Raw genomic sequence first — 9,218 nt, forward strand, 5'->3', positions numbered from 1 at the left:
GGAAGAAAAATTGACTGGTAATCCAATGATATTTTTCATCTTAACAAAAGGTACATGGCCAAGTCTATTGTGCCACAACAAGTCTACATTATCTCCAGAGTTGTGATCAGCCATAACATGACTAAAAGAATTAAAAGGAACAGAATTAGAAGCTAACACTTTGTATTGATCAGGAGAATAGGATTTAGCAGGAAAAGAATTACATGTTTCACCTCTAATGGAACTAGAAAAAGGGCTACTATTTGGAAAACAACAACATATTTGGCATGTATTGACTCTTTCAGATGTCTTCAAGCATTTTGTGCATAAGAAGTAAAGCCCATCTCTACAATTACCAAGAACCTGTGGCCTCTTCACTAAAGGGGCCTGCAATAGACACAATGCATTAGTGAACATGACTATGCATTTCATTGTATTAGTTAGTGAATGGACTGAAACTAGATTGTACTTAAAAGAAGGCACATATAAGACTTGATGTAAAGTAATATTAGATGTGACTGGTACATCTCCAAACTCTGTTACTTTGACCTTGTATCCATTTGGAAGAGAAACTAGTATAGGAGTAGGCAAAGTTTTGATATTGATTAGAGAATTCTTACTAAAAGTTATGTGGTTTGATGCTCCTGAGTCAATGATCCACAAGTTAGCACTTGACTCAAAACATTTGCATGATAGATTGTCAAAAACAATAGAGGAAGAGCAAACCACAATACCTGCAAAGTTCATTGATCCAGCAGCCACACCAGAAGTATTATTGACAGCAGTATCTTCTCCCACATTCTCATTTTTGAAATGTTGCAGCAGATTCATGATCTGTCCATATTGTTCCTTCGTAAAGTTAACACTCTTTAACACATCACCTTGAGATTGTGATTGTTCTTCTCCATTTGCAGATACCACATCACCAACAGAACCATGTACATTTGCTACCACTCTCCTTCCTTTGTAGCTTGAGCCTTGTTGTCTAAAATTCTGGCCACCATTGTAACTTCCTGATCTATTATTTTGGTTGTTATTGTTTTGGGGATACCCATGCAACTTGTAACATTTATCCTTGATGTGTCCAGCCCTTTTACAATAGTCACACACTATGACATTCCTGTTAGTGTTGTTACTTTGATAGTGATTTCCTCCTGAACTACTGTTAGTATCACCATAATTTCCATAGCTATTTCCATAGCTATTTCCTTGAAAATTTGTTCTAAAAGGTCTTCCTCCATGCCCTTTGTTATCAACAGCTTTAACATTCAAAGACACAGAATCTGTAGACATTCTACCAATAGGTTTGAATTCTCTTTGTTTTTCCTCTTGGATTAACAATGAGAAAGCCTGTCCCATAGAAGGAAGAGGATTCATCATGAGAATGTTTCCTCTTATCACTGTGTACACTTCATTTAACCCCATAAGAAAATGAATCAGGCGCCTATCTTGTTCAGCCTTGAATATACTATCCTTTGCACCACACACACAGACACAACTGCAGTGATTCTTCACATTCAAAGTATTCAATTCTTCCCATAACTTCTTCATCCTTGTGTAATATACAGTAATGTCCAAAACTCCTTGTGTGAGATCATTGATCTCCTTTTGAATTTGATACAACTTTGCTCCATTGGTTTGGTCATACCTGTCTTCCAACTCCTTCCACAACTCAGCAGAATTGCTTACATACTCCACACTGTCTGAAACTTCTTTGATTAAAGAGTTCAGAATCCAAAATGTCACCATATCATCACACCTCTGCCATTGACGTAACAGAGGTGAATTGGTGCTGATTGGTTTCTCACAACTTCCATCAATGAACCCTAACTTGTTTTTCACTGACAATGCCCTCATAACACCTCTTCTCCAAGTCCTATATCCTGTTCCATCAAACTGAACAGGGACAAGCATCATTCCTGGATTATCTGAAGGATGCACATACAGAACACCATTGGCATCACTTCCAGATATGACAGATCCCTCAGATGCAGATGTGGATGTAGTAGTTTCGATGGCCATTACAACAATGACTATTATGAACTACTCGATAAAGAAAAGAAACAGATCGCAGATGAACTTTCAGAAAAACAGAAAGTGTAACAAACACAGTAACTTCCAACTTTGTTATCAATTGAGAATCAATCAAAACGAGTAACCAAAAGAAGAAGAAAAGAGCAATTAACCGTGTGCTCTGATACCATGTTAAGATCTTCAAAGTGCAGCATGAGCAGCCATTGATGAAGCTACAAACTTCCCCAAACGAAACTGGAAAATAAAGACTGCAATGCAAGGCTTTGTGATTGAATTGTGAAGTGTTTGATTACCTTCATTCATCACTCATGAAGTGTATATATACATGTGACTAGATGGATCAAACTAGTGGAAAGAAAATAACTAACTAACTAACTAGTTTGTTATGTAACTAACTATTACAATACCAACTATAAAATGGAAATACAACTAACTAACTAACTTGAAATAAGTAATGTACATGAGTTAATTATGAGTGTTAATAAATGTATTTGCGTTCCGAGATCTTGTTGAAGTGCACGTGTTGATACCCAAAGAAGTGTATATATATATATTTCAGAATCTACTTCAATTTATCTTTCCATTTCATAGCTTTGTTCGTTTTTTCATTTTATTGAATGTATTTGTGTTTCGAGATCTTGTTGAAGTGCATGTGTTGATACCCAAAGAAGTGTATATATATTTTTCAGAATCTACTTCAATTTATCTTTCCATTTCATAGGTTTGTTCGGTTTTTCTTTGTGTTGAATGTACTTGCATTTCGAGATCTTGTTGGGCATTTGTTGATACCCAAAAAAGTGTATATATATTTCAAAATCTGATTCAATTTATCTTTCCATTTTGTAGGTTTGTTCGGTTTTTCATTGTGTTGAATGTATTTTGCATTTCGAGATCTTGTTGTGCGTTCGTTGATACCTAAAGAAGTGTGCATATATATTTCAGAATCTGCTTCGATTATCTTTCCATTTCATACGTTTGTTCGTTTTTTCAGTGTGTTGAATGTATTTGCGTTTTGAGATCTTGTTGAAGTGCACGTTTTGATACCCAAAGAAGTTTATATACATTTCAGAATCTGCTTCAATTTATCTTTCCATTTCATACGTTTGTTAGTTTTTTCACTGTGTTGAATTTATTTGTGTTTTGAGATCTTGTTGAGGTGCACGTTTTGATACCCAAAAAAGTTTATATATATTTTACAATCTGCTTCAATTTATATTTCCATTTCATACTTTTGTTCGTTTTTTCATTTTGTTGAACGTATTTGTGTTTTGAGATCTTTACATTTCATATCTTTGTTGGTTGTCCATTGTATTGAATGTATTTGCGTTTCGTGATCTTGTTGAAGAGCAAGTGTTGATACCCAAAGAAGTGTACATATATTTTTCAGAATCTACTTCACTTTATCTTTCCATTTCATAGGTTTGTTCAGTTTTTCTTTGTGTTGAATATATTTGCGTTTCGAGATCTTGTTGTGCATTCGTTGATACCCAAAACAGTGTATATATATTTCAGAATCTGCTTCGATTTATCTTTCCATTTCATAGATTTGTTCGGTTTTTCATTGTGTTGAATGTATTTTGCATTTCGAGATATTGTGGTGCGTTCTTTGACACCCAAAAAAGTGTACATATGTATTTCAGAATCTGCTTCAATTTATCTTTCCATTTCATACGTTTGTTCGTTTTTCATTGTGTTTTGAGATCTTGTTGAAGTGCACGTTTTGATACCCAAAGAAGTTTATATATATTTCAGAATCTGCTTCAATTTATCTTTCCATTTCATACGTTTGTTCGTTTTCTCATTGTGTTGAATGTATTTGAGTTTTGAGATCTTGTTGAAGTGCACATTTTGATACCCAAAGAAGTTTATATATATTTCAGAATCTGCTTCAATTTATCTTTCCATTTCATACGTTTGTTCATTTTTTCATTGTGTTGAATGTATTTGTGTTTTGAGATCTTGTTGAAGTGCATCTTTTGATACCCAAGAAGTTTATATATATTTCAAAATCTGCTTAAATTTATATTTTCATTTCATACGTTTGTTCGTTTTTTCATTTTGTTGAATGTATTTGCGTTTCGAGATTTTGTTGAAGTGCATTCATTGATACCCAAAGAAGTGTATATATATCTGAGAATCTGCTTTAGTTTATCTTTTCATTTCATAGCTTTGTTCGTTTTTTCATTGTATTGAATGTATTTGCGTTTCGAGATCTTGTTGAAGTGCACGTGTTGATACCCAAAGAAGTGTATATATATTTTTTAGAATCTACTTCAATTTATCTTTCCATTTCATAGGTTTTTTTGGTTTTTCTTTGTGTTGAATGTATTTGCGTTTCGAGATCTTGTTGTGCATTCGTTGATACCCAAAAAAGTGCATATATATTTCAGAATCTGCTTCAATTCATCTTTCCATTTTATAGGTTTGTTCTGTTTTTCATTGTGTTGAATGTATCTTGCCTTTCGAGATCTTATTGTGCGTTCGTTGATACCCAAAGAACTGTACATATATATTTCAGAATCTGCTTCAATTTATATTTCCATTTCATACGTTTGTTCATTTTTTTTATTGTGGTGAATGTATTTGCGTTTTGAGATCTTCTTGAAGTGCATGTTTTGATACCCAAAAAATTTTATGTATATTTCAGAATCTGCTTCAATTTATCTTTCCATTTCATACGTTTGTTCATTTTTTCATTTTGTTGAATTTATTTGCGTTTTGAGATCTTGTTGAAGTGCACGTTTTGATACCCAAAGAAATTTATATATATTTCAAAATCTGCTCAATTTATCTTTCAATTTAATACGTTTGTTCGTTTTTTCATTTTGTTGAATGTATTTGCGTTTTGAGATCTTGTTGAAGTGCATTCGTTGATACCCAAAAAAAGTATATATATATCTCAGAATCTGCTTTAGTTTATTTTCTCATTTCATAGCTTTGTTCATTCTGTTATTGTGTTGAATGTATTTGCATTTCGAGATCTTGTTGAAATGCACGTGTTGATACCCAAAGAAGTTGTGCGTGTGTGTGTGTATATATATATATATACACTATTCATGCAATAGTATAAAATCCTTAATAACTTTTCTATCGATCTATTCTAGGTATTTCTCGCTCTTGAACTTTGATTAAAAATGTTAATTTCAAAAAGACAGAGAAAAGTTATTAGGAATTTCACTAAAGTAGCTAAAAAAATATATGTTTTTACCCTACTGTTTCACCATAACCCAACTGATCCTTCATTTAATGTTGTTTGATTGAATAAGAAAAGATGGGTGAAAGTGCGATAAATCGTGATTCTACAAATGGAGTTCAGAAACTGGTTTTGATTGGATGTACAGGTAATGATAAAAGTGCCACAGGGAATAGTATTGTTGGAAGAAAGGCATTGAAGTCAATCTCTTGCTCAGCTAGTGTGACAAGTACTTGTGAACTACAGAGGACTATCCTAGAAAGATAACAAAATACTTGATGTGATTGATACTCCAGGATTACGCATAGACTTTTGTTTCCTTCTTTACTGCAATAAGCTATATCAGTGTACTTAGTATAACCAAATACTTGATACAGTAGTGAAATTAGTGTTTAACTAAGTCGCACAGACGCACACTGAATGATGCTTATTACTAATGATTTTTTTAAGAATCATTTTTGCTTTAATTGTAAGTGAATTTTATGCAGATTTATTTACAAAATGTTAGTATCTATATTTGCATTGTGTTTGACTGACATGTAGAGTACTTTTATATTCGTGTTTGATTGACATGTAAGAATACTTTTTATACTCATGATATGCTTTAGCATGGTCTTAAGAATTATAATACTGAAATAAATCAATGCAAATTTTGGCACACATAAAAAGACAACATGAAAGAGCTTTATAAGCATTTAGAATTTGCCTTGGTTTAATCTCGGAACTGTGAGTATATAACTTGTTTTTTTCAAAATACAACAACGTACCTAGTGTAATCCTGTTAGAGGGGTCTGGGGAGGGTGGTGTTGAAGTATGTAAATTGATAGGATGTTAAAGTATCTTGTTTTGTTAAAGTATGCAAACTAATTTATTAGCGTTCTTCATAAATTTCTAGGATTACAATTTTACTTTGTTGTCCTTCGTTCCTCATATGCTATTAATTGTTCCTGAGTTGTCTAAAGACACTGATAAAGCGTGTTGCATCATAGTTGCAAACCATGTTAACGTATAGAACAATGGTGACTAAACACTAAAAATTTCCACACGTGTAAAAAGACATGAATTTGCTCTTTATCGGATCTTGATCTGTTTTCTGATTACATAAAGTATAAATAGCTGACTTCATCAAAATTGCAGGATTGTTTGATTTCTCTGAACCAGAATTCGTTGGAAAAGAAATTGTTAAATGCATCAATATTGCCAAGGATGGAATTCATGCTGTTCTAGTAGTTTTATCTGTGCGAACTCGCTTTTCAAGAGAAGAACAAGCAGCAGTCCAGAGTCTGAGGGAGTTCTTTGGGAGCAAAATCAGTGATTACATGATTTTGGTTTTCACCGGTGGGGATGATCTTGAAGACAATAATGAAACCCTGGATGACTACTTAGGTCGTGATGCTCCGAGTTTTTGAAGGTAAAATGTGCTTAAAGATAATCTGAATTCTTATACACTGATTCACCAAGCTTTTTCTAGGCTAATAGTACTTTCTATATATATATATATATATATATACACCAAACTTTTGGGAGAAATAAGTGATTCAGAGGAGTGAGAAAGTTATTTTTAATAAGCTAAAAAAAGAACCTTTTTTTAGCACTTTTTTGAAAAGCACTTTTCAGAAAAAATCACTTAGGAGGTGTTTGGATTTAGCTTATTTTTGAATTTTTTAGCTTTTTAAGTCCTTATTTAATTTTGAAAGTGCTTGGAAAAGTTAAAAAGTGTTTTTAACCATATTTTTATGCCAAAAAAGTTTTAAAATTAGAAAAGCTAAAAGTAGGGTATCCCCTCCCTTCTTATGACTTTTAGCTTTTGACTTATACTTGACTTTTTATAAGCTTAGCGAAACAGACACTTAGAAGCTAAAAAGTTTGATCAAACACTAATTGTTGCTTCAAAATACTTTTAAAGTTGAAAGTACTTTAAATATATTGGCCAAACACAGTCTATTTCTCATCAAAAGTACTTTTTCGTAAAGAACACTCCTCTAAATTAAGTTGATTTAGAAGCTTTGACCAAACATGCTATTACAATCTAACTTCCAAAAAGTTGTTTGATTTTATTTGTAAATGTATTTGTAACTAGAAAATTTGTTAAAAACGTCTCGTCTTTTTTTTTTTTTTTGAGATTTCTACACCTTGATTGATAGAACTCTGGTGGGGAAGAATGTGCTTTGGCTTGTTAGCTTAGAAACATTAGCTTGTGGGATGAATCTAGTACATGTGAGGAAAAAAATTGCAAAACAAAAAGTGTTTTCTTTTGAGGGTAAGGACAGGTAGAAGCAAGAATTGATAGTAATATTGCTCATTGAGGTTGTATGGTAAAAGGATAAAGATTAAGATCCATCTCACTAGATTTATGACTTTATAACCAAAAAAGGAATAAATGAACAAAGGAAAAAGAGAAAGGAAAGAAGTTCTACTAAACAGAGCTAGGTACTTTGATTGCGTTGATCAGGTTATTCTTTTTTCTTTTCAAAGTTTAGATGTGAAAGAAGACAGTGTTAAAGGGAAAGGACAAGAATATGGGGAGAAAAAAATACAATGGATCTTGAACTTTTGTGATTGATAAAAAAATTTCTTTCTTATTTAAAAAGATGAGGAAAAGGAAATTTTCTACTAATAGAGCAAGATTTATAGTTAAAATTCAACCATCAAACTTCAGTTGGCTTTATAGGTTATTGTTTTCTCTCTTCAAGCTTGTGCAAGTATGGGATATTTTTAACTAAAAGTATTTTCTCTGATGATCTAGAATACCCTCACGATGTGTGGAAATAGGAAAGTGCTTTTCGATAACAAGACTGGAGATCCTTTGAAGAAAGCAGACCAATTGACACAACTACTTTTCCTGGTAAATGTGGTCGTAGAGATTAATGGTGGAAAACCTTATACAAATGACTTGTGCAAGGAATTGAAGGTATGCACTTTCAACAGTTCCATTGTCCTCTGTACTTATCCAGCAATTGGGCTTACTTGGTAATTGCAATGTTTTCATTTATAGAAAGGAGCTACCAAACTTCATAACCAGGCAAACGAGGTTAATTCCTTGGAGGGATATTCTAACCAAGAGTAACTAGAATTGATGGAACAAATGCAGAAGTCGTATGAAGAGCAACTTAAGCAAATAACTGCAGTGGTATGTTTAATCTTTATTGAACTCTTTTGCTACTTAGAAAATGAATTCATCAGTCAGTTATCTGCTTTTGTATATCCTATTGCCAAATGCTAATGTTGCTGCTAATTATGCAATACATTTTTAGTACTAGCAAGGGAATGAGCTAGTGACTATCTTCCACTAGTTTGTTTAGAATAATAAAATTCTTTAGTTATACAAAGTTTCGTCGAAGAAATTCTGATTGGTACTACTTTTCTGGTGGGAAAGCATGGTAAGATATTAGATTTGGCCAAAGGCACCATAGACACAAACCAATCTTCCTTACTTTCTAGATTACTTGTTTCTGGACTTCCCCTGGCATATTGAGTTGGATCATCATATACTGTGTAGTGATTATCGAACCCTGTCCCCCAAAGTAGATAACGTGTTTCACTCAACAAGGGTCAAATTGCAAATTTTGTTTTAATTTCGTAAATGAATTAATTCAATTCCGGAAAAAATAATATACATGTAAACTGTTTTCCCAATTTTATACTAATAAACATAGCTATGGATTGATAATTATGGTAAAGTACTTTTTTGAAAAATCAAATACGAAGACAACTCTGTTGAGTTGTATGCAGTATTCTGGTGCTAGGGAATTACAGTGTAGTCCATGAATTAGCTCTGGCAATGTTATAGCTAGATAGTGCCTTTGAGCTTTGTATTTACCTACCTAATGTTTGACAGGTTGAGTCAAAGCTCTGTAGGGTTGAAAATCAATTGGCCAAAGAGCAGGCTGCTTGGTTGAAGACTGAATTAAGTGCAAATAAAGCACAGAAGAAATCAGATGAGGAGATTCGCAAGTGGATGATTTACACTGTGATTCAACTCCTTTACTACTCCTTCCATAGAAGAGAGTAG

General features: G+C 32.9%; 1 pseudogene; it reads left to right on the forward strand.

Moving 5' to 3' along the window:
- The first annotated feature begins 2,034 nt into the window (after window positions 1–2,034).
- LOC107003717 lies at window positions 2,035–9,218 on the forward strand (annotated as a pseudogene).

The sequence above is a fragment of the Solanum pennellii genome, chromosome 11 (genome assembly GCF_001406875.1).
Source record: "Solanum pennellii chromosome 11, SPENNV200".
Classification (NCBI taxonomy): Eukaryota; Viridiplantae; Streptophyta; class Magnoliopsida; order Solanales; family Solanaceae; genus Solanum; species Solanum pennellii.